This window comes from Mobula birostris, chromosome 28 (assembly GCF_030028105.1).
Source record: "Mobula birostris isolate sMobBir1 chromosome 28, sMobBir1.hap1, whole genome shotgun sequence".
Taxonomy (NCBI): Eukaryota; Metazoa; Chordata; class Chondrichthyes; order Myliobatiformes; family Myliobatidae; genus Mobula; species Mobula birostris.
Genome location: NC_092397.1, coordinates 37663580 through 37688645, shown reverse-complemented (window position 1 = coordinate 37688645; position 25066 = coordinate 37663580). Strand labels below are relative to the sequence as shown.

Here is a 25066-nt window from a genome sequence, read left to right as displayed (position 1 = left end):
CTGTCTCTGTGTCCACGCTTTCGTTAGGTAGAGAAACATAGAAACATAGAAAATAGGTGCAGGAGTAGGCCATTCGGCCCTTCGAGCCTGCACCGCCATTTATTATGATCATGGCTGATCATCCAACTCAGAACACCGCCCCAGCCTTCCCTCCATACCCCCTGACCCCTGTAGCCACAAGGGCTATATCTAACTCAAAATCAACAGTAAGATAACATTATGTCCCGTCGTTGCCGCTACCTAGTGTTGGGATGAGTCTTTGTGTCCACGCCTTCGTTCGGTAGGTCTGGCCTTCTGCCGCTACCTTCTGTTAGAACCGTCTCGTTGTATTCTGTATTTTGTGTGTGAGTCCCGGCCCGACGTCCTGTTTGCTAAGAAGGGTCCCTGCTCTGTGTTCCATGTTCCTGCCTCTCCCTCGACCTAGGTTCTGCGTTCCTGCCTCTCCCTCGACCAAGGCTCTGCATTCCTGTCTCTTCCTCGATCAAGTCAAGGCTTCGGGGTCTCGTTCAGTCCTAGACACGTCGAAGAACCTTGTTCTGTCCAAGCCACGGCTTTGTGTTCCCGTCTTGTCCATGTGCCTCGCTCAGCCCAGGAGTACTTTGCCCAGCCCGGTGCTATGGTTCATTCGTCATGTGCTGACGTTCCCTTGTCCTGTCCAGGAGTCTCACGTCCAGTCCTGTTGCCACTCCTCGTCCTGTGGCCACATCTTGTCCTCGCCTGCTTCTGGAGTCCGAGCCCTAGTCAAGTCCCAGTTTTTGGGTCCCTGCCTAGTCTCTGGCTCGGGGTCCATACCCTAGCCTCGAAGAACCCAAGCCTCGTCGTGTCTTTGCCTAGATCTGGGGTCCGAGCACGAGTCAAGACCCAGGTTTCGGGTCCTTGCCCAGTCTCTGGCTCGGAGTCCAAGCCTAGGCTCTAAGTTCCAATTTCCTTTCCTAGATCCGCAGTCCTAGTCAAGACCTAACCCAGGCAGGCCTTGTATCCTTATCTCGTCCAGGGCCTCTGTCATGTCTAGCGTCCTTTCTTCCCCTCTCCCCTTGCTTCCACTTCACGCCTGGTCCTGTTCCCAGTACTTCTGTGCTTGTGTCTTGCATTGGGGTACGCTCCCAGCGTCGCCCCCTTTCTGACATTCTTCCCTTCAATCTTTCCCATAATTGCCGTGCACTCTAACTCCTCTTTCCTAATCACACGTCCAATGAAGTTATATGATCAGATACATTGTTTATCTTTTTGTGCTTGCTCTGTTCATGACATCCTCGTTAGATATTTGTTTCGCCCATGATTTTCTTTGCATCCTCCTCAAAAACCACATCTCTGCTGCTTCAATTCCTTTTCTCAATTTACTAGATATTGTCCAACATTCTGAAGCACATAACATAACTGTATAAACGTAACATCTCAGTACTTTGAGGCGGGCTGAAATGCATTGTTTTGTGTTGGTCAGAATATTCTTCATTCTCGTAAATGTGCAATTTGCCATCCCTATTGTTCTTTTGCTGTCCATGACGCACCTGCTATTTGATGTCACTCAGCTTCCTAAGTAGCAAAAGTTCTGTACTTGTATTATTTCTTCCCCGCTGATTCTCAGGCTGCAGAGAGGATTATCCAGCTTTTTGGATATCACCATATATTCTGATTTTGCAATTAATAGATAGATCGATTTTTGCACTTTCTTCTACAACTATATCAATGACGTTTTGTAGTTATTCCTCTCATGTAGAATTTTAATAAATGTGTGCGATATGACTGAATATAAAGCAATAGATGGACACACATTAATGTCGTTATTCAGCCAATTAACACAACCGACGTGCTGCTTGACAGTCACAAATATTGTGAAATGTTTTCTATTATATCTACATCTGACACCATTACAGGCATCTGACTACGGCATCGAGTTTGAAGCTAAACTTTGAATTCCTCTCCCCTAGTTCAGTGGGAGGCGTCATGTCTGTCTGTGAAGTTGTGTCAGACTGCGCGTATCTGTTGGAATCTGTAAATGTTATGTTGTAAAGTCACTGAGGTGGCAAATGCTGGAATAGGAAATAAGCTCGGGGAATGTTGGAAACACTAAGCCCTAGCATCTTGTACGCAAAAAGAAACCTGTTAACACTCGTATCAGTGTTCTCCCTGAGTTTACCTGTTCCTAACATATTCTGTTTGGGATGCATCAGTGTTTCCAGCATTTCCTGTTTTTTTTTTTTTTTTTGTTCCGTCCTTCAGCTGTTTTGTTGCTGACAGGGATCTCCAAGGAAGCTGATGATTGTCTGATGGAGGAATCCCGCCATCAGCTTTTGGATTTATTGAGACGAGACGCGGAAGACGCTGGTAGGAAATGTTCCATCCAGAATTGACTCTAAGGAGGTTGTTTCAGCTGCCACTTCATATTTAGACCAACAGTCAAGAATTCGAACTCAGATCATATTAACTTTATTTTACTCTGTAACCCCGTCTGTGTCTCCGCCAGCTCTGCACCCTTTCTCGACCCTCCCACCGCTAAATGCTACAGTGCAGTGGAAATGCTACGAGATCCCCTCAAACTGCTGCATTCACTTCCCCTTGGCATTTCTCAACTTGCTGTTCCCTGTCTCTCTTCCAGCGAACTTGGTGGCGATTGTGATCCTGTCCCGGGGAAAGTGCGGTCTCTCCAAATGTATCACTCGCTACCTGGTGGGAATGGCAGCGGCAGATCTCCTGGTCGTTATCTCCGATCCGCTGCTTAGGTGGACTGCTCTGATTTATTTTCCCCGATCATTCCTGCTGATCACTCCTGTGTGCAGATTCAATACGTGGTTGATTTCTGCGAGTACTGCAATCTCTGTCTGGCTGACTGCCGCTTTCACCATCGATCGCTTTGTGGCTATTTGCTGTGAGAAGCTGAAAAGAAAATATTGCACCAAGAGAACGGCGGCTGGGGTTATCGGGACAGTGAGTGTGCTGGCCTGCATGGAGGGCGTCCCCTGTGGCTTTGCTTACGGGCCTGGAGAAATAATTGATGGTGTTCCCAGGTTTTGTGATGTTACACCGATCTTCATAAACTCTCCGTCATGGGCGGCGTTTGACATATTTGATCTCATTTTAACCCCTTGTGTCCCATTTTTTATGATTTTGCTGTTCAATATTCTGACTGTCAGGCGGATTCTAGCGGCCAGTCGAGCCCGCAGGGGGCTCCGGGGACAAAAGAGTGGAGAGAATGACAAGGACCGGGAGATGGAGAACCGACGCAAATCCATCGTTTTGCTCTTCAGCATCACCGGTAGTTTCATATTGTTGTGGGGAACACAGGTGGCATTTTATATCTACAGAAGGATCTCAAAGAATTATGTTGATACTGTCACGGATCCCCGTTTCATCACAGAACACACATCGATTATGCTGCAGATTCTCAGTTCCTGCACCAATACGTGTATTTATGCCGTGACTCAGAGCAAATTCCGAGAGGAACTAAAGAATGTGGTGAAATACCCACTGAAGCAGATTTTGAAATTAATTAAACGTTCGAAATAAATACTGTAAGGTATTACAATTCAAATGCCTTCATGGCCCCTATTCTGTCACCGCACTTTTGGGTAAATGGAAACAACATGTTGAACAGAGTTACAAAACAAACATCAGAAAATCTGCAGATGTTCGAAATACAAAACAACACACACATAATCAGATCGTCCCGCCCCGAAACGTCGACTGTTTACTCTTTTCCACACACAAAATTCTGGATGAACTCAGCAGGCTAGGCAGCGTCAATGAAAAAGTGTAGCATGTCGACGTTTCGTGCCAAGTCCCTCTGTCAGAGTCCTGTCAACTGTTTACTCTTTTCCATTTAGTGTGTGTAGCTTTAGAGTTACAAAACGGCTGTTTAGAGCTGATCCCGACGGCATCACTGACTTCACCTTCTCAGAGAAATTTCCTTGGCACCTCAAGTCCCGCTCGCTTGAGTCAACCTGTTACTCCTGCTTCCCGGTTCTGACAAAAACTGCCTGACCTTGGAGTATATTTCCATCTCGATCAACCACTGCTACTCCCATCATAAGTCCTCCATTCCTTCACCCGCTTTTTTCTTATCCTTCTCTACCTGTATGTTCTCGCTCTCACTGCCAACTTGAACTATCTTTCTGTAAGAGAATTTTTTCCTGTTTTACAATTGAAGACAAAGGAACTTTCCGTTCACTTGCAGCTCTGTGAGAGATAGAGAGATGGAGAAAGGGAGCGCGAGCAGGAGACAGCGCGAGGGCTGAGGGAGCGAAGGAGAGAGCGAATGAGATATCGCGAGGGAGAGGGTGCCATGGAGATGACACGAGAGTGAGCGCGAGGGAAAGTGTGCGGGAGAGGGTGCGGGCGCGGGTGAGCGACAGAAGGAGACATCGCGAGGGAGAGAGCGCATAAGAAGTTTGACGTGACGGAGCCGGTGCGAAGGAGAGCACGTGAGGGAGACCGAGACCGCGCGGGATAGGACACGAGGAAGATATCGTGAGAGTGAGTGCGAGGGAATGAGCAAGTGGGAGAGACAGAGAATATAGAATGAGAGAGAGAGAGGGGTAGTGAAGCGACTAAGGCATCGTAAGGGAGACGGACACAGAAAGAGAGAGGAAAAGAGGAAAGAGAGAGAGAGAGAGAGAGAGAGAGAGAGAGAGAGAAGAGGCTGTGTGACAATCCACCCTATCACCGAGACCTGCTTGTTTGTGGATGATAAGAATTATTTTGGATGTGGTACAACTAATACTGTAGACATTTTTTTATATTAAAATCGTACAGGTTCTAACAAATTGTCTGGTTTTAAGATGTGTGCGGTCTCCTTTGTTTGCGAATGCACATGCAGATACCCTGAGCCGTATAAAATGCAATGAATGAATTTTAAGCCGATTTTGATTACAAAGAGACTATTTGAAGGCACATTAATGTACAGGATGGATGGATATAAATCACATAGAGCAAACACTTTAGCGCTGGGGGGGGGGGTGGCAGGGGACAGACAAGAGGTTCTGTGGACATGGATGACCTTGCAGAAAGATGCGTTACCTCCATCATGCCAGGGCCAAGGTTATATCTGAGAAGTTACAGGCCATTCTGAAAGGGCAGCGTGAACAGCCAGAGATCGTGGACCTTATTAGAACTAACAACAGAGAGACAACGCCCTACAGAGAATTTAGTGAGTTGGGCAGAAGGTTAAGAAGTAAGAACTCTAGGGTGGTTCTTTCAGGATTATTTCAGTGCAACGTGCTTGCCAGGTAAGAGAGGGTAAGTTGGTACAGTTAAGTGTGTGGCAGGAGGGAGGGCATCAGGTACAGGATAAGTGGAACTCGTGTAAGGAGGATGGGTTACAGTGAAGGAGAAGTAATATTCTGACAGGGAAGCTTTCTGGCCTCACCTTGATGATATTCATCATGTGGCATGCGGAGGGGGTGTTGGGATCCTGAGCTATAGGCCAGTAATTAGCATTGAGCGGAAGGCAGAGATGAGGTCGAGTAACCCTAAAAGGAAGTCAAGATGGGGCCAGGTTAATGAGCACAGTGGCATCGAAGGGCAGAAGTGAGTTTATTTCAGTGCAGGGTGTAGAAAAGTTAATGTAGATATACTTAAAGCCCGGGTTAGTACATGGCGCCGTGGTTCATCCATTGCAGAGATCTGGTTGAGAGAAGGGCAGGACTGGTATCTAAACACTCCAGGGTTCATATGCTTCCGGCAGTGCAGAGGAAGGTAAATGAGGTTGGGGAGCGGCATTGCTGATCAGGTAGTACGTCACAAAGTTGAGCAAATCCCGGAGGCTCATCTCGTAAAACAATGTTGGTGCAACTCAGGAATAAGAAAGGTTCAATCACTGTGATGAGATTATACTGTAGGACTCCCAATAGCCAGTGAGGGTGAAGAATAGATATGTCAGCAGGTTATGAGATGAACTTCCGGTCATCTCCCATTCCTCCTTCACCATTCCCCATTCCCTTTTCCATCTCACATTATCTTCCTACTTTCCCATCAACTCCCTCTGGTGTTCGTCCCTGCTTGCTTTCTTCCATGGCTTTCTGTCCTCTCCTACTAGATTCCCCCTCTCTAGCCCTGTATCTCATACACCAATCAACTTCCCAGCTCTTTACTTCACCACCCCCTCCCCCTCTCACAGTTTCACCTTTCACCTTGTGTTTCTTCCCCTCTCCCCCCACCTTCTAACACTGACTCCTCGTCTTTTTTTCTCCAGTCCTGATGAAGCGTCTCGGCCCAAAACGTCGACTATACTCTTTTCCATGGATGCTACCTGACCTTCTGAGTCCCTCCAGCATTGTGTGTGTGTTGTCCAGATACAGGTGATGATCTCAACAGGCTTACAGGTGAAGTTTTGCTTCTCCGGGACGGACTATTTGGGTTTCTGAATGGTGGTGAAGGGGCAGGTGTAGCTCATGTTCCGATTACAGGGATAAGTGCCAGCAGTGAGATCAGTGGGGAGGGATGAATGGACAAGGGAATCACAGAGAGGTTGATCGCTGCTGAAAGTGGAGAGTGGGGTAGGGGGAGGATGTGTTTAGTGCTGGAATCCCTTTGAAGATGCTGGACATTGTGTAAAATGTTGTGCTGGATACGGACACTCGCGGGGGGTGGGGTGGTAAGTAAGGACAAGGGGAACTGTAGCCCTGTTTTGGCAGTGAGAAGATGGGGCAAGGGCAAATGTCTGAGAAATGGGGGTATATATGGGGGTGAGAGCAGCAGCAAAGAGAGAGGTAGGGAAACCCGGTTCTTTGAAGAAGGAAGACATCGCTGATATTCTGGCAAGGGAAATCTTACCCTGGGAACAGATATGGCGGAGACGATTAAAAGAGACGGCATTTGTACAGTAGACAGGGTGGGAAGAGCGATAGTCAAGATAGCTGTGAGATTCAGTAGGTTTATAGAACGATATCACCAGACAGTCTGTCTCCAGAGATGCTACACTAACCAGTCTGTCCTCAGAGACCGACTGCTGCTGTCTGCTTTTATACACAGCGCCCCGACCTGCCGAGAAACGCTCAGAGAGAAAGAGGTGGGAATGGGGGGAGACAGAGTCAGAGAGACGGTCAGAGCCGAGAGCGGTCTCTCATCTTCCAGCTCCGCCTTCACTCTCCCACAACCACCAATTTCCAACAGTTTATCCACAACAGAACAGAATCACAGCGCTCAGATAAACTTTCAGACGGACAGCTTCAATGTTGGTCAGTCTGTAAAGTTAACACCTAACACTGGAAACCTGACACATAAGCTCTTCAAATTTCTGCTGAAATATCCTAAAACTAAACAATAATAATTTGGAACGATGAACAAGTTCAAAGATGGGAATTCTGACATTCCAGTAAAACACAGAGACAGTTGGAAACACGCAGCAGGTCAGGCAGCGGCCGTGGACAGAGGAACGGAGTTAACGTTTCAGGCCGAAGTTCCTTCATCAGATACACTCATTGCGCATTCCGAATTCCATCAGGAGCTGCGAATGAACCTTTGTGAATGATGCACCAGGAACCCAAGTTCCCTCTGCACCGCCAGGCCCTGTTGCCTTTGAACATTTCGAGAATGTTCTGTATTACATATTTTTCCTGCCAAAATGTACAAGTTCACACCCTCCCTTCCGCACAATATCCCAGCTGTCAGACCTGTGTCCAATCACGTCACCTGTATCTACCCCTTTGCAGACTCCTGGCCGCTCTTCACAACTCAGATTCCATCAGTGCTTGTCATCAGCAAGTTCAGAAATCACGGTCAACTCTCATTTTCCCCAACCCCCTGTGACGGAGCGGCTTATCAAACGTGTCCTGGACATCTCAGTTCAGTGCGTCCCCAGGGACCCTTTATCCACAGTTGGTGTTACTGCTCCAAACACTCGAATGTGTTTGTTAAACGTGGAGTCACTTTCACCAGACTCTGCTGACTTTGTCTGATGGTTTTGTAAGTTGGCTAAAATTTCCTGCTTTGTTACAGCTCCAAATGTTCTCCTAGTACAAGTGGTGAACAGTCAGGTCTGGAGTTTCCTGTTTTCTGCTTTTGCTTCAGACTACAGAATCTTCAGTTTCTATTGTAATTTTTATTTCTTCTCTATTTACTTATTTTTTCTCCAATTTGGAGCAAAGGAGTTACTCAAAGTGGTCTTCCCTCCAGACACAGACTGGTTTTGAACCCTGTCGTTGTTTCCGTCTCCTATCGTGTCTGGATTTTAGTCTCCGATACTCCAGCACTTGGGTCCTGACCATCCTCACCCAGGTCTGCCGTCACTGACGAAGTTTATTGATACGGTTCATATAGGCCACAGTCAGGCCATTTGGCAAATTGGATCCAGAATTGGCTTTGCAATAGGAGACAGAGTGATGGCAGAGAGTAGTTTTGTGATCAGATTCTGGTGACAAGTGTTGTTCCACATGGATCTGTTATGGGGTCATTTTTGTTTGTGATACAACTGAGTGATTTGGGAGTGGATGTAGGAACCGTGAGCAGTAAATTCACACTGACTGTGAGGTGATGGAGTTATTGCTTGTGTGGATCGTCGTCTTCACCTAAAGGGTGACATCGATGTATTGATGAAATAAGCTGAGACCAAAACAAGTAAATCAGTTTGTGTGAGAATTGACAACCCCGAAACTCCCACGGGGAAGATCAGAGGGATAATGTGTGTCAACACTACAGCAGTGTCATGAAGAGAAAGCGATGGTTCTTTCCTCTTCCAGGTTAAGAGCTCTTAAAGGAGCCTTTTGTTGTGTTTGCTGCCGAGGCCAGGCTGAGGCTTGCTTCCGGCGGATGCGGCGAACCAACTGATGTCTTTGGGCACAAGGCTGATCCGCTTGATGTGGATGGTGCAAATAATCCGACCAGATAAGCCTCGTTAGTCTCCTACAGTCCTAATGATGGTCGAGCTCTGGAAGCATAGATCGGTTTTGAAGTCCTGCCTGATCTTCGGCACTAGATGCTGGAGGGCAGTCTGCGGATGAGCAGCTCGGTGGATTTCTGGTAGCATCGCTTCTCCCTCAGAGTCACGGTGATGGGCCGATAGCTCCCCAAGAATACCCATACAGACACCCAGGGATATTCAGTTCTCCTTTACATTTATCAATTGTTTACGGAGTCACAGTGATGGGCTGATAGTGTCCCAAGAATACCCACACAGACACCCAGAGATATTCAGTGCTCCTCTACATTTGTCAATTATTTTACTGATATGGTAAATTATCCAGCCACGTGCCAAGAAATCTTACCACTGACACTTATTCAAGCGTTTGACCATATAATTTAAAATCAATTGTTGTTGATAATGAAATGGATCAATAAAGAGGCCTATTCATCATCATTGTAAAACACAAAATGTATTTTAGCTACTGAAAGCTTAAAACCCAACTATGTCCCCACTCTTTGACCTTATTAATCACTAATCACATTCTATATACAATTGAATTGAATTTTCTACCTTTGATCCATAAATCTGCATCATCTGCAAAAAGTCATTTCCCCACCCCAGTACCTATCTCAGAAAAAATACCATTAATCATAATATTAAACAATAAAGGGATACAAATACCGTCTGATGGGGTCCCATTCTTTACCATATAGAAGCCCAAATATACCTTAAATTACTTGCCTCGAGCAGACAAATAAAAAACTCAGAAAAATAATGCAGCCTTTTTCTCACTCCACATTTCTATGATTTAACCCTTTCATAACATATCGTATGCTTTTTCAATACAAAAAGACTGCAATTACAAGGTCTTTATTTACCTGTGCTTTCCTAATATCAACTTCCAAACATAAAACTGGATCCAATTCATTCTACGTTTCCGAAATCTATACTGATAAAATGCTACATCACCTCTCTTTTCCAAAATGTAATTCAATCACTCTATTACCATATTTTCCATAAGTTTACCAAAATGAGATGGGACGTTAATGACGTTGGTCTATAACTGGAAGGATCCTATGGGGATTTCCAGGTTTTGGAACAGGCACTACCATTTTCTAAGAGGAGGGAAGATGGCCTAAACTCCAAATATAATTCAAAAATGTTAATGTTATCACAAGAGCTGTAAGCTATATGTTAAAACATACAATAGCATATATCATCCTTTCCTGGAGCCATATTCACACAAAGAAACTTTATATCACTAATGCTATTATTGCTAGAGCTGGCTTTCAACACACCAGAGTATTCACTTAAAACCTCATCCGGACATCGTTTATGCTCTTCACTTAAATTACCTTGATTGTGACTTGCAGCAAATGACCAAGCCAGTAACTCAACCTTCTCTATTTCAGTAACAATCACCTTCCTTAATCAATACTGGAATGTTACTAACCCGATGAACCCCACCCCCCGATTTTCTGAATCATTCCCCAAACATCTCCAAGTTTAGAATCCTGTCCAATACCATCACAAGATGACCTCCAGTAAACCTCTTTCACAACCTTCACCACTTTCCTCACCACAGCTTGTACCCTTTCGTACTTAATAAGGTCACTCGGAGAATAATAATTCTCAACTCTCCCAAACACCTTACTTCTCTCCCTAATTCGCTCTGCACACTCCTCCATCCACCAAGGTGCAGTCTTCCTCCTATTAATGACATTTTTAACAGGCATCACTTCCACCGCAGTTTGATGAATAATGTGACATCACCATTCATTGCAGAAACCCATATCATCCTCAACATTCTCCCAGTTTGCTTCATCAGAATGCCACCTCCTAAAAACAGTCTCCTGCGTCCTATATAACTCCAAACCCATGCTTATAAATATAGGGAAATGATCACTCCCCATTGTCTCACCACCCATGACATCTCACTCAGTCACTCCAGCCAGAATGTTTGAAACTGGTGTTAAATTTACAGCAGTTTTCGGACTATTAGAAATATTAAATGTTTTACCCCTCCCATCATTAATGCACACAAGATTGGAAATACCTGAAAATTATTCTACAATTAGCAATTCCATGAATGACCCCAGAGTGAAGTGTGCACTAAAATCCCCACAACATACAACCCTTAGTGAGCTAGAGTGACATGTGCTTTCCAACATATCAATCAAAAGCACTCCACAAGAGTTTTACCACTTTAATACCCCTACCTGTTGAATCAAATGCTTCTGCTACAAACACTTCATACACTTCATTCACATCCACAACTCTGTGTGTCCTATCCCTTCCCATATTAAACTTGCAACACCACCCCCTCTACCACCTAACCTATCACGCCTTTTTTTCTATATAATTTCCTGCAAAGGAAATGTGGTAACAGCCCGGTTTCATATTGGGTGAATTTGATGAATCAGAAATAAACTTCTTAATGTCTTGATTTCTCTCATTCCACTGCCATATTCTTAATCCCATTATGTACCTGCACAAAGAAACTGAAATACAGATACCCCACCCATTAGAGCTTCTTTTACAGTTTCCCACATAACACCAGTTATACCTTGATACTTTTCAGCAGCTTTCACAATAATTTTAATTTTCTCAGTACGACTAGATGACTGAGCAGGACAATTCACCACATTCTGTATAAATATCACAAACTTCATTTTATTGACTAGTAAAGTATCTTTAGTAATGGACCTGCAATGTGACATTTCGCCGCTGACTCCGCATTCTGTCTGACTGGTGATACTTGATCAACATTCGGTTTAACTTTTTTGCAAGGCCTCTGCTTAAGACACACCTAACTGTACTTTAACCTGTTCAACCAGCTGCTTTCTTATGTACTTCACATCCTCATAATCTCTGTAACACACACAAGGCAGCGTCTATAGGAAGAGGTACAATCGACGTTTCAGGGACTCGGCCTATAAATGCGGCCTGGCCTGCTGCGTCCACCAGCATTTTTGTGTGTTGCTTGAATTTCCAGCATCTGCAGAGTTCCTCGTGTTTGCACTTGTAATCCGTTTACCTTCTTAATCACTCTATCGAAATCTCCACCAGAACACCTGTCCTAACACCCCTGATACCTGTATTTTCATTAGGGAACACAGATACCATTTTTTAACCAAATGAAGTCTTCAAATGTTATGCCTTCTCACAGCACAGTTTATTATCTTAACGATTAGCACATCACCTTCCCTTAAGCTTTGCGCACAATCTATATTCCCTAAAGTAGTTTTCAACACTTCAGTTAATTTCAAACGAGAAAACGTGCAGATGCTGGAAATCCAAGCTACACACATGAAATGACGGAGGAACTCAGGACTGATGAATGGTCTCGGCCCGAAATATCGATGGAACTCTTTTTCATAGATGCTGTTGAGTTCCTCCAGGATTTTGCGTGTTGCTGCGGTAATTTAATGGGATTGATAAAAGAAGGCTGTTCCAGGTCAAATTTAAATAATACCTTGAAGTCTTCTTTATTTTTTTCCGTATCCTCTCAAGTCACTTGAAATCATTCCAATATTGTGTTACATTTTCCGTTTTGCAGATCTAGATCAAACTTCATTCCAACCTCCTACCGCACTCACCAGGACCATTCATTTCCTGTTCCTTTTCCAGACACTTCCCCCGCCCCCCCATCTGAACTTACTTTAGTTCCCATTATTCCGCCGCCCCCCCCCCATTCACAGCCAGCGCAACCAATCGCTACTGCCCCTGAGCCAGTCAGCAACTCGAACCATTTTCATGTGTTTTGCTGTCAATCAGGTCTAGGGGCGGAGAAACGAAGCGAATGCTCACGTGTTGCAATTACATCAGAAAACTCAATCGTACCTTCCCCCCAAGTTCACTCTCTGAGCGTCTGTTCGGATGGTCCAGTGTTGCGGTTGTGGCAGGTGGCTTTAAACCCGGCGTCACACAAGTTCATGGTATCGTTCTCTCCAAAGTGTTTCAGCTGTTCCTTTGCCTGTCTTCCTACACAGTTAACCAGACAAACAGAGAGAGTCGGCACGGGTGGTGGGAAAGTGCGGGAGTTCATATCTCACAGCAGCAGCCCCTGTTTAATGTTTCGGAGTGACCCATTCCGTCATTGACTGTAACATCAAACTGCTTGAGATACAGACGTCGTGAGGGAAAAGTGAAAACAAAACGATGAACGTCCCTTGTTCTCGGGAAACTCTCCAGTTTTGGGCTATTTGCACACTAGATTGTCCCATATTCGAATCCCGTATTCATTTGAAGCAGGAAAACGGTCTCCTCGTCGCGAGTTGAACCTCGGTCTCCCGCGTGACAGGCGGTGATACTAACCACTGAACTAACGAGGAATAAACAGGAGTATGGAATCTGTCACACGGATGTTGTTGTGTAGGAGAACTCATCGAGTCACTCTGATGTCTGTTTGCTGAGTGTAGAGCTGGCACATTTTTCCCATTCCCTCCTCACTGTGTGGCTGGACGCGTCTCAGAACTCTTTAGTTATAGTCATAGTCACAGTCATACTTTATTGATCCCGAGGGAAAATGATTCTGTCACTTACTGAGTTCAAGGACTGGACAAAGGAAGCGATCCCATTAATGTCTAACTGCGTGTTGTTTGATCGGGTATTTATAATCATGATTTGTTTCCCATTTACTGATACGTGAAGCAGGAAACCATTTGTAGCCCTTCGAACCTCTCGGGTCGATTCTCCTTTCAGTCGATTCCCAGGTGCTGTGTTTCTCCGGTCTGTCGGAACGTCGCGACACCCACTGGTCGGAATAGGAACTGCAACAGAGTGAGGAACGATCCTTCAGAAAACAGCTCAGACACTGAGAATCGAGTTACAGAATCTGATAGCACCAGAGACCATTCAGAACCGAATCTGGTTTGCACCATGGGGCGATGGTGGTATAGTGGTGAGCATAGCTGCTTCCCAAGCAGTTCACGCGGATTCCATTCCCGGCCATTGCAGGTTGTACACTTTCAGGATAAAAAAGAAAAAAAAACCCTCACCAAGCGCTATGAACGCAGAACTCTAATTCATCAGCAATTTATTGTGAATGAAATTCACTCTAATGGATGAGATGGATTCCTCATGTACGATGGTGCTGGTCCCTCATGTAGGATGATCGAGGACCCCAAACTGAATGAAAAACACATATTAGACCCGGGAAGTCCGTTAGTTCCACGGACTCCGCTCGAGGAAACACACACTTTCTGGTCAAATCGGACATACATTTACCTGACCAAAGACATGACCTGCCCCAGATATTCTCTCGTTCCCTCTTTCATCCGGCAGAAAGTACAGGAGCCTGAAAGCACGCGTCACAGTCTCAGGATAGTTTCAGTCCCACTGTTGTGTCTATTGAATGGTTTCCATAAGATAGGATGGATGTTTGACCTTACAATCCACCTCGGTACGAAACTGCACCTTATTATTTACCTGCGCCGTGCTTTCTCTGTCCCTGTTACACTTTATTCTGCATTTTGTTATTGCTTCACCTTGTTCTCTTCCAATACACTGTATAATGGTCTGATCTCTATGAACAGAGAGAATGAGAAGCGTTTCACTGTATTTCGGTACAGAATGTGACTAAAACATGTAGAACAGATTCAATTACCACTGAGCTCGTTGCGGCAGCAGTAGGGAGCACCGGCCTCCGGACAGCACAGAGTTTCCCAACTGGCAATGAAACGCAGCAGAAAAAAAAAAAACACAACTCAGATCACAAAGGGGGAACAGTGAGAGAGGGTTTCTCTGATCTCCCGTCGAAGGGAAGATTCAAACTTCTTCAGAGTAGGCATCCCCTATTGACATCAATGTATCTGGGGTTGAGAGGGTGAAAATTCCTCGGCATACACATCAGCGAGGATCTCACGAGGTCTGTAAGTACCGGCCGCGTGGTGAAAAAGGCACAGCAGCGCCTCTTTTACCCCAGACGGTTGATGAAATTTGGTATGGGTCCCCAAATCCGAAGGACTTTCTACAGGCACAGAATTGAGAGCACCCTGACTGACTGCATCACTGCCTGGTATGGGAACTGTACTTCTCTCAATCGCAGGACTCTGCAGAGAGTGGTGCGGACAACCCAGCGCATCTGCAAATGTGAACTTCACACTATTCAGGACATTTACAGAGACAGACTTGTAAAAAAGTGATCCGAAGGATCGTTGAGGACCGGAATGACTCGAATCTCAAACTGTTCCAGCTGCTACCATCCGGGAAACAGTACCGCAGCATAAAAGCCGGGACCAACAGGCTCCGGGACAGCTTCTTCCACCAGGCCATCAGACTGATTAATTCTCGCTGATACAATTGTATTTCTACGTTATATTGACTGTGTTAAATATAGTAATATTTATTACATATTACTATAAATTGTACATTACACATTTAAACGGAGACGTAACTTAAAGGTTTTTACTCATGCATGTGAAGGAAGTAATTAATAGTCAATTCAATTCAATTCCATGGAAGAGACTTCACAGTGCAGAAGTTGAATCACAAACGAGAAGATGTGTAGGTGATGGAAATCCAAGCAACACACACAAACTGCTGGAGGAACTCAGCAGGCCAGGCTGCTTCATGATCCTGAAGAAATGTTTCAGCCTGAAACATCGACTGTGTACTTTATTCCATAGATGCTGCTGCACATTTTCTCGTGTACAAGAGAGAGGAAAAACAGACAACTGGAGTACTACCGTCCCTGGGTGGGCTTGAACCACCAACCTTTCGGTTAACAGCCGAACGCGCTCACCGATTGCGCCACAGAGACGAGAATTAAAAGAGCACGAATAAATGACTAATTTCAATTGAAATACCGTTTCCTCTTATAGATGCATTATGTGACACATTAGTGTCTTAAAACAAGAGGATAATTATGTTATCCGCCAACAGAGATTATAGCAGAGGATGGTTTCGATCCATCGACCTCTGGGTTCTGGGCCCAGCACGCTTCCGCTGCGCCACTCTGCTACAGGAAAGATTGGATCTGTTGAACTGTGAATGTTGCACGATGTTTTGTGTGTATGTATGTATGTATTTATGCCTGTGTTTGTACATGTTTGGGTCTCGTTCTGTGTCTGTATATGTCTGAGTTCGCGTCTGTGTCTGTACATGTCATGGTCGGTGTCTGTGCCTGTGTCTGTACATGTCTGGGTCTTGTTCTGTGCTTGTATATGTTCGGATTCACTTCGTCTTCTTCCCGTATACAAACTCAAACGTACTTCCTTTTCTTTTGTTTGTCCTCTTTCTCTTTTTCTCCACCTTTCTATCTGGCTCACCCAGTTATTATCTCCGTGCCTTTTATGTTCTATCCCGTCTTGCACCTCGTTCCCGCCATTTCGCCGGTGAAATGTGTTTTACTTTATTTAATTGTCCAGACGGACAATTCAGCCCACTGGCAGTATCTTTTTAAATAAATAACGACGTTTTCACCCGAGGTGCCATTAACTTTCTAATCCTGTCCTGATGATTGAATGAATGTCGGAGTTGCTTCAGTGTTGAACCCGCAGTTCACCTTGTGAGCGGAACTCGCGACGTTGATGTACTGCAAGCACTCACCTCAAACGCAGCAATTCCTCCACCGGGATTACCTGTTGGTGTCATGTTCAGACCATCACGGCCGGACCAGTGAGTGACAGATGGGGAGATGTGGAGTATCGCTGATGCTTCGCACCTCCCTGCCACGCGGGGCGGGTTTTCCATTTCACCACCACAGCTTTGTAACTGAAACAGTAAGGATCGGGTTTTAACTCTCCCATGTAGGACGGTGTAAAGACAGGTTTGGCAGTAGCTTATGCTCTGGTCTGCTGAGTTACTCCAGCATGTTTTGAATGTTGCTCGGAATTTCAACATCTGGGATGTTCCACAGAATTTTAAATCACAGTCACCAACCTGGAGATGCCGGGGGTTGAATTCATTGCCTGTCCATTGCCTCCCTCTGGTGCTCCTTCTCCGTTTCCTTTCTTCTATGGCCTTCTGCCTCTCCTATCAGACTCCCTCTTTTCCAGTCCTGTATCACTTTCGTTAAAAAACTTCCCAAATGTTTGCTCCACCCCACCCCCTCCCGGTTTCGCTTATCACATGGCTTCCCCCCTTCCTCCCCCCTCTACTACTCATCTTTATTTTCTTCAGTCCTGCTGAAGGGTCTCGGCCTGAAACGTCGACTGTTCTCTTTTCCATAGATGCTGCCTGTTGCTCCAGCATTTTGTCTGTGTTGGTCTGTGTCTTCTGTCTCACTTGCCAAACCGGTGAATCTGCTTCCTTATGACATCTCCCAAAATCCTTGAATAAGTAGATATTCTGAGAAATGTTCTTATGTTGTAAAAATAAAATTCGAATTGATTAATTCCATAAAAGCTATTAACACATACCCAAACAAACCAAAGAAAGTATAATTAAAATACCTTTTCTGATTAAGGAAATTTACCCTTTCCCTCGCAGAATCGGCACTTGATATGAGTTATTTCTCTGGTCTGGGAATGAGTTCCCAAACATTACATTGAAATTATATCCGCTGGTAAATCTCACTCATACACAAAGATTTAAACATACACACACAGACAGACAGACAGACACACACACACACACACACACACACACACACACACACAGACACACACAGACACACACACAGACACACACACACACACACACACACACACACACACACACACACACACAATTTCACGCATACCCGCGCTAGAAAACTGAAAGAGTAAATGTGACAAACACAGTAGGGATATAAAAAAGAACAGGCCTGGAAATACCTCAGAGGAACTGTCTAAATATTAGTTGCATGTGGACATCAATAAATACGCGATGGTCATAACCTCCTGTCAGCGTGTTATGACTGAAGAGACGGTGCTCTGGCGGACAACAACGTAAGAAGCAGTGGAAATTTTTTAGGTAGTTGAGCTGTCACTGAAGTAGCGTTATAGGAGCGAGTTGACAAACTCAGCTCACGAAATTAAGTGAAAGAAGTGAGAAGGGAATCTATGCTAAAAGCCAAGTGAGAGCGCAGTGCGGATGGTGAGGGACGAGGGAGCAGCAGCGAGGGAAGGATGAAGGGGGAAATATAACTTCCTCAGAGTTATCATTTCAGATTCTCTCTCCTGGGCCCGGCACATACCTCCTGTTACAAAGAAGGCACGGCAGCGCTCTACATGTCATCTAAAAGTTTGACAGACTTCAATAGATGAGTGGTGGAGAGTATATTGACTGGTGGCAAGAGGAGCTGGCATGGAACCACCAATGTCCTTGTACGGAAAAGCCCAGAATGCGTAATGGATAGAGCCCAGTCCAGCACAGTTATGTCCCTCCCCATCGCTGAGCACATCTACACGGAATAGAGGGCCGCGGCCATGCAGATCATACTATCTTCACACAGCTCCATCAGGAAGGAGGTAACACATCAACAGATCCATCACCCCGCAACCATCAGACTCCTGAAGAAGAATGGATAGCTTTATTTACCCAACACTGACCTGTACCCACAACCCATAAACTCACTTTCAAGACTAATCATTTCATGTTCTCGACGTTTATTTATTATTTATTTATTATTAATATTTTGTTTGCTCTTTCCAGTATTTGCATAGTTTATAGTCTTTTGCACAATGCTGGTCTGCTGTCTTTCTTCAGTGCGGTCTTTCATTGATTCTATTGTGTTTCATTGTATTTACGGTGGATGCTCATGTGGTTACGAGTATATACTTCGGTAATAAATTTAGTTTAATCTTTCACATTTGAACTTTAGGGAGATGAATCCATTTGGTGAGATGCGGATGCTGTTTCACATTGTTGGGCAGGAGGTGAAAAGATTGGCGCAGACCCACAGCTTTATTCTCTGGGACCGGATTGGGGCAGATGACTGCACCGAAAGGAATACATTATCTACGGAAATAGAAGACAGGAATCTGTGGCATTCATTGCTGAGGAAGCCAAGTAATTTGTATATTAAAAACGGACGGCTCTGGTGGTAAAGTTACTGGGTCTATTTAAAGCGGGCGTAGGTAAGTTCTTAAATATTAAGAGTGTCACACATTATGGGAAGACGGCAGGAGAATAGGGTTGGGAGGGATAATAAGTCAGCCACGGGCCCAATCACATAACACTGCTCCTGTGTCTGATGCTGTTATTGACTGATAGCATTGATTCTGAGATACTGCATTCATGTGGATCATTGTGTCCAATTGCTCAAAAAAGATTTAATCAAACTAATCAACTGCAGTAATGAAACTGAATTAACATTACTTCGAGGTAAACTGTGCACTAAACCTCTGCACTATACCAGAAACTGACAGTTACAGATTGAACCCCACACTCTAACACTGTACCAGACAGTGAGAGGTACAGAATGAAGCCCACAATCTCACACTGTACCAGAGACTGACAGGTACAGAATGAACCCCACACTCTCACGCTGTACCAGATAATGACAGGTACAGAATGAACTCCCAGTCTCATCTGCAGCAGAGATTGACAGGTACGAAATTAAACCCACACTCTCACACTGTACCAGAGACTGACAGGTACAGAATGAACTCCCAGTCTCATCTGCAGCAGAGATTGACAGGTACGAAATGAAACCACCACTCTCACACTGTACAGAGACTAATGTGTACAAATGTTTTTGACCTGCCTGTTTTGTGAAACGTACGCAAATTTACTGATAAACCCTGCACCATGCCTACTTGTTACCTCTTGAATAAATCCACCCATCACGTGATCGTGACTCGTCTCTGACTTTCTAAAATGAGATTACACTGTACCTCTGTCCTCTCACAATGAATGCGAACATTGTACTTGCCTCCTTACTCCCAACTCAAGCTGCAAGTCAACATTTTGGGAATCCTGCACAAGGACACCTAATTCTATTTGTACCTAATGTTTGAATATCCTCCTTTAAAAAAAAAAATCAGTTAATAAGAAAATATATTATGTGTAAAATAATGCTTAACTCCAACAACATGTTAAACACTGAAATCAAGCCATTTGGCTGTTGCCCCCTTCTATTCTTCTAAAGGTGAAGAGAGAGTTTCAATTTTCCACTTTCCGGAAACATTTCTGAATCTAGTGATTCTTGAAAATACGCAACTAATGCTTCCACCATCTGTTCAGCTACCTCTTTCATATTTCTGCAATGAAGTCCATCCGGCCCAGATGATTCCGCTTCCCAAGCGCGTTAGCCTGTTCAGTTATGGGAGGCGTCGATGCAAGGAAAAGGCGGATACGCGGGACAAAAATGTTCCAAATTCTGGGGAATGTATCGCCCCATGATTAACTCGGTTGTGGGATATAGATACAGACACGGTGTCTCTGGCCATGGAGAACAACGACCTGCTCCTTCTTACTACAGAAAGTGACATCAATAGCCGGCGGTGGAATGAGAATGATGTGCCTACATATTTTGACAGTTTTTGAGGATTTCTCCCTCTGCGATAAACTGGGACACAAGTGTGCACCTTGATACACCACGGACGAGGGACGCATGATGCTTTGATTATGCAAAGAATGCAAACAACACTTGAGAGGGAAATCAGGAGGGGAAAGGAAAGTATAAGTTTGCTCTGGCAGACAAGGGGAAGGGGAATTCCAAGGGCTTCTACAGATATATTAAGAGCAAAAGGATAGAAAGGGACAACGTTGGCCTTCACAATGGTCAGTGTGGTCATTTGTAAATGGAGCCAAAAAGATTGGGGAGAACTTAAATGAAAATCTTCCATTTTAATTTTCTTGGAAACGGACGCACAATCTATAAAATTAAGCTAAAACATTAGAGAGGTCATGGACACTAATCTGATTGAAAAAGAGGAGGCAAATTGGGGTGTAAACACCCCATGGCCTCGTAAGGTGTTCCTTTGTCCTTGTTGAAGGTTAGTGCAGAAATTGCAGGGGTTATCGCAGACATATTTCAAATATTCTTAACCACGGCCAATCTTCAGTACGTATGTATCTGGATAGGCAGCGCCTGATTGGAGACAGTCAACATGACTTTGTCCATAATAGTTTGCGTCTAACCGGTCTAATAGAGTTTTTCGTGCAGCTTACAAGGATAGTCGATGAGGAAAACTGCCTTACTGGATCTTTGGAACTAAGCGCAGTATCAAGCAGACTCAGAAGGATTAAACAAAACTAGGCATGTTTTTTAACAAAAGAGACAAAACAACAGAACTTATAAGGCCTTGGATAGGTCCGAATATCTTGGCCGGAAATTCACTGGGCAGGGATCAGGACCAGCTGTTACCCGAGAGATTAGCACTGGCATTTTACATTCACTGCAGGGCAGTAAGGAATCTGTGCCCACCGATAAAACCCTGGACTATTGACAGGTTTACAAGAAGCCATTCTGATAAGTCACAGGTCCAAGGACATTTAATCTAACACCTGGAAAGCCTTGAGGAGACTGATTGGAAGTATCCAAGGACTATTGCAACTTAGGGTGATTCTCTCCTTCAACTGCGCGCCCAGAGTTCAGGGTGAAAGGTCATCGACCTGAAGGGTGAACTCTGTTTTTCCCTCCACAGACGCTGTCTGAGCTGCGGAATATTTCAAATAGTTTCAGATTTTAATTCAATAATAGTCCTGTTTTCTCCGATCCCGGGATGGATACACTCCCCATTGTCATGGTCGGGTACGTGAAGTCGGATTCCAGTTCATGGTCAAGTCCATCGATCCTCGTTCCGGGTTTTCTTGTTTTCTCCCTTGTTCCGTTGGGTGCCTTAATAGAGGCAGATGATTCTGATTTCGGTCTGGCACATAAATACCTCTGTAAACCAGGGATTGTTTGCTGGACTGTTCCTTTCCCTTCTTGCCTGAAACCTCCTCAGTATCCCCATCAAGTTCAACCGCCGGAGTGAGATCGGAGCATTGCCAAGAGAAGGAAATGTCTATCGCTGAGTTTGGAACTGTATCTTTGTGTCCCCGGTGTTTAGTGTCCGTGTTCTGTGTACGAGTCCCGGCCCTACGCCCTGTTCCCAAAGAGGGGTCCTGACTCTGTGTTCCCTGTTCCTGTGCTCAAGTCCAAGGTTCTGTGTTCATGTGTTCTAAGACAAAGTCATTGCTCCGTGTTCTAGCTCTGTCCAAGTCTGAGATTCGTGTCCTCGCCCAGCCCAGGAGTACCTCGCCCAGGCCGGTGCTGGAGATTCCTCGTCCTGTGTTGTATCGTCCCCATCCGAATCCCTGGCAGTCTATCTCGGCCCTACGTCCTAGGAAGGATCTCGGCCCTGTATGCAACAGCCGAGCCAAACCTAGTTCAAGAGCCTCTCCCTGTGCTGGAGTTCCCTCGTCCTGTCCAAGGCACGTCCAAGAACCTCGTCCTGTCCATGTGAAGGCTTTGTGTTCTCGTCCCGTCCTTAGCCACATCCTGTTCAGGAGTTCCACGTCCTGCCCTGTAGACACGTTCAGTCCTTGCCGTGATCCTCGTCCTGAGTCCTAGCCTAGACTCGGTTTCCGGTTCCGAGTCAAGACCCAGATTCCGAGTCCTTATCCAGGCTCTCGTTCCGGAGCTCCGTGTTCCTAGTCCAGGCTCCTCGTTCCTAGTTCCTCGTCCGGCTCCCGTGTTTCTAGTCCAAGTCCTAACCCCGGCCCTGACTCCTAGTCTCATCCAGGGCCCGTGTCAATGCCCAGCGTCGTTTCTTCCTGACTCCCCTTGCTATCTCAACAAACCTAGTCCTGTTCCTAGAACTGCCGTGTCCGTGTCTTGCATTTGGGTCCGGTCCGAACGCCCGACTTATGACACCCGTGTTCCGGGACACAGTGACCACATTGCATGTAAAATGCCCGTCTGCCTGGCCTGCCCAGCTGTGAGGAGTGTGTAGTCGTGGCTGAGTCGTTTGCAGATGCACCATGAATTTATTGGTAATTTCCCGTCAAGCTTCTAATTCCGACAAATATTTGTTCCTAACGTTTGCTTTTTATAGTGTCCGCGGCTCTCAGATGGAAATCATTCAGTCACGTAGATTGTGAAAAGCCGTGTCATAGCATAGACTACTGGTCAACATCGTCCAACGAAGAAATGGACCATTTAATTCATCTTTTACTCACTGTTTTGGTGGCGCAATCGGTGAGAGCGTTCGACAGTTAACCGACAGGTTGGTGGTTCGAGCCCAGCCAGAGTGTTTGGTGACCCAGCAGCTTTTTCTGTGCATTTCATTGTCTGCTGGGATAGGCTGTTCTGTCCGGGGCGGGGCGGGGGGGTGGGGGGGGAGAATGGGGCGATGCTCCCTTTCCGCTGCCGTACCGAGTTCAGTGGGGGTTAAAATTGTTCTATTTTTGTCACGTACCCACATACAATATGTGACGAAAAACTTCTCTTTCATAGACACAGTGCATTGAGAGAGAACAAGATAAATCAATAATAAAATACAGAATAAAGTGGAACAGCGACAGAGAAAGCACAGTGCGGGTAAATATTGAGCTGGAGTGTTATGAGGAGGTAAATTGTGAGGTCAAGCGTCCATCTTTTTTCACTAGGATACAATTCAAACTATCCTTCAGATGACTGTGGCTATCAGCCATTATCTGTGTTGCACTGCTCAGTTGTGATATGCAGGAAGTGTTGGATCAGAAAACTTCTGCATTTTAAGTGGGGATGTAGCTCAGTGGAAGAGCGCATGCTTTGCATGTATGAGGTCCCGGGTTCAATCCCCGGCATCTCCACGCCAGTGAGCATTGAATTTTGAACACTGGAAGCCCGAATCATTAGGTCTGCAGTCGGCACAATGACGGTGCAGCGATACAGCGGCACACATAAAGGAGGTAGAATGATGCGTTGAGTCTCAACGCGGACAAGACTGAAGAGATGATTCGTTAGAAGGAGCAGGCTGACCGCTCATTACCGCAAATAAGCGGCTCCTCAAGACAGAGAGCGGACCAGGAAACCCGATGTCTGAACACCAAGAAAGCACACCGGTGTGTCCACTTCCTGAGGAGACTGAAGCCGATGAGACTTCCCCAACCCTTATTCTAACATGTTTTTATTTCACAGGAGCATTCAAAGAGTTATAACCACTTGCTAAACTGTCTGGTACGAGAATCGCAAGACATCCGACGCAAGACTCTACAGAGGAGAGAGAGGATTGCCGACAGCAGTTCAGTTTCACATTAAAGACCCAGTGACTTGCGGACTATTGAAAACAGACGGAATTCTGTCCTTCATTCGATCACATGGACGGATTGGGAGGTGAACGAGACTCGGGACTGGACAAAATAAATCCCGGCGTGTGGGTGTGTTTTCCGCTGCACCTCAGACTGCGGTCGCTGCTCGTTACGTCGAAGACTGACCGAAATAGCATACACAAATGGAGGAGGAACTCAGCGGGCCAGGCGGCATCTCCGCACGAAACATCGACTGTTTACTCCTCCCCAGAGATGCTGTCTGACTTGGTGATTTGCTCCGGCATTCTGTGTTCTGGATTTGCAGCATCTGCAGAATCTCCTGTGTTTATAACCTAAATAACAGTCCTCAGACAAAGAGAACCTTCCACTGTATATTGTAGACCATATCCGTGGCTACAATTCGAAAGCCTATAAAGAACTCCCATCAGGGTCTTCTTACCGAGCAGTTTCTTAGTCCCCGCACAAGGATTCTACATCTCCCGCTCCTGCTCCGCTCTGATTGAGATTCTATCCATCCAATTCAGTGCACTGATTTCCTGGTGAAAGGTCATTGAGTTGAACGTGAATTCAGTTTCTCTCTTCACAGACGCTAACAGATCTGCTGAATATTTCCAGCAATTCCCGCTTTTAGTTCAGGATCAACCCTGTTTATCTGACTCCGAGATTTGACTCCAACTGTGAATAACTTGTAGTCGTGGCCGAGTGGTTAAGGCGATGGACTAGAAATCCATTGGGGTTTCCCCGCGCAGGTTCGAATCCTGCCGACTACGTGTTTATACCAGTGTTGAATCCCTGATCCCTCCCACGGATACAGATTGCTAAAAGCCAGTCGAAACACCGATCTCTGTTCGCCGCCTCCAAAACCAGGAGAATTGTCCATGTGTTTTGCTTTTATTCAGGTGGCCTCTACTATGCAATGGGTCAGTACGTTCGGCTGTTATCCGAAATGTTGGTGGTTCCAACCCAGCCAAGGACGCTGTTGATCCAGTAGCCTTTGATGTCCGTTTTCTGCGCTGCGTGCTGTCCCTAATGTATTCATTTAAAAAATATCCACATATAGAAAACAGAACACTACCACGACCTGCCTTGCTTACATTCAGGTTGACATAAACTTAATAT

At 45.4% G+C, this 25066-nt stretch overlaps 3 non-coding genes across 3 annotated transcripts; 2 read left to right on the top strand and 1 right to left on the bottom strand.

Moving 5' to 3' along the window:
- Positions 1-15727: 15727 nt before the first annotated feature.
- trnal-cag (transfer RNA leucine (anticodon CAG)) lies at positions 15728-15799 on the bottom strand. Its single transcript has one exon. It is a non-coding gene; the product is annotated as a tRNA-Leu (tRNA).
- A 7617-nt stretch (positions 15800-23416) lies between these two features.
- trnaa-ugc (transfer RNA alanine (anticodon UGC)) lies at positions 23417-23488 on the top strand. Its single transcript has one exon. It is a non-coding gene; the product is annotated as a tRNA-Ala (tRNA).
- Positions 23489-24635: 1147 nt separating this feature from the next.
- trnas-aga (transfer RNA serine (anticodon AGA)) lies at positions 24636-24717 on the top strand. Its single transcript has one exon. It is a non-coding gene; the product is annotated as a tRNA-Ser (tRNA).
- Positions 24718-25066: the final 349 nt, after the last annotated feature.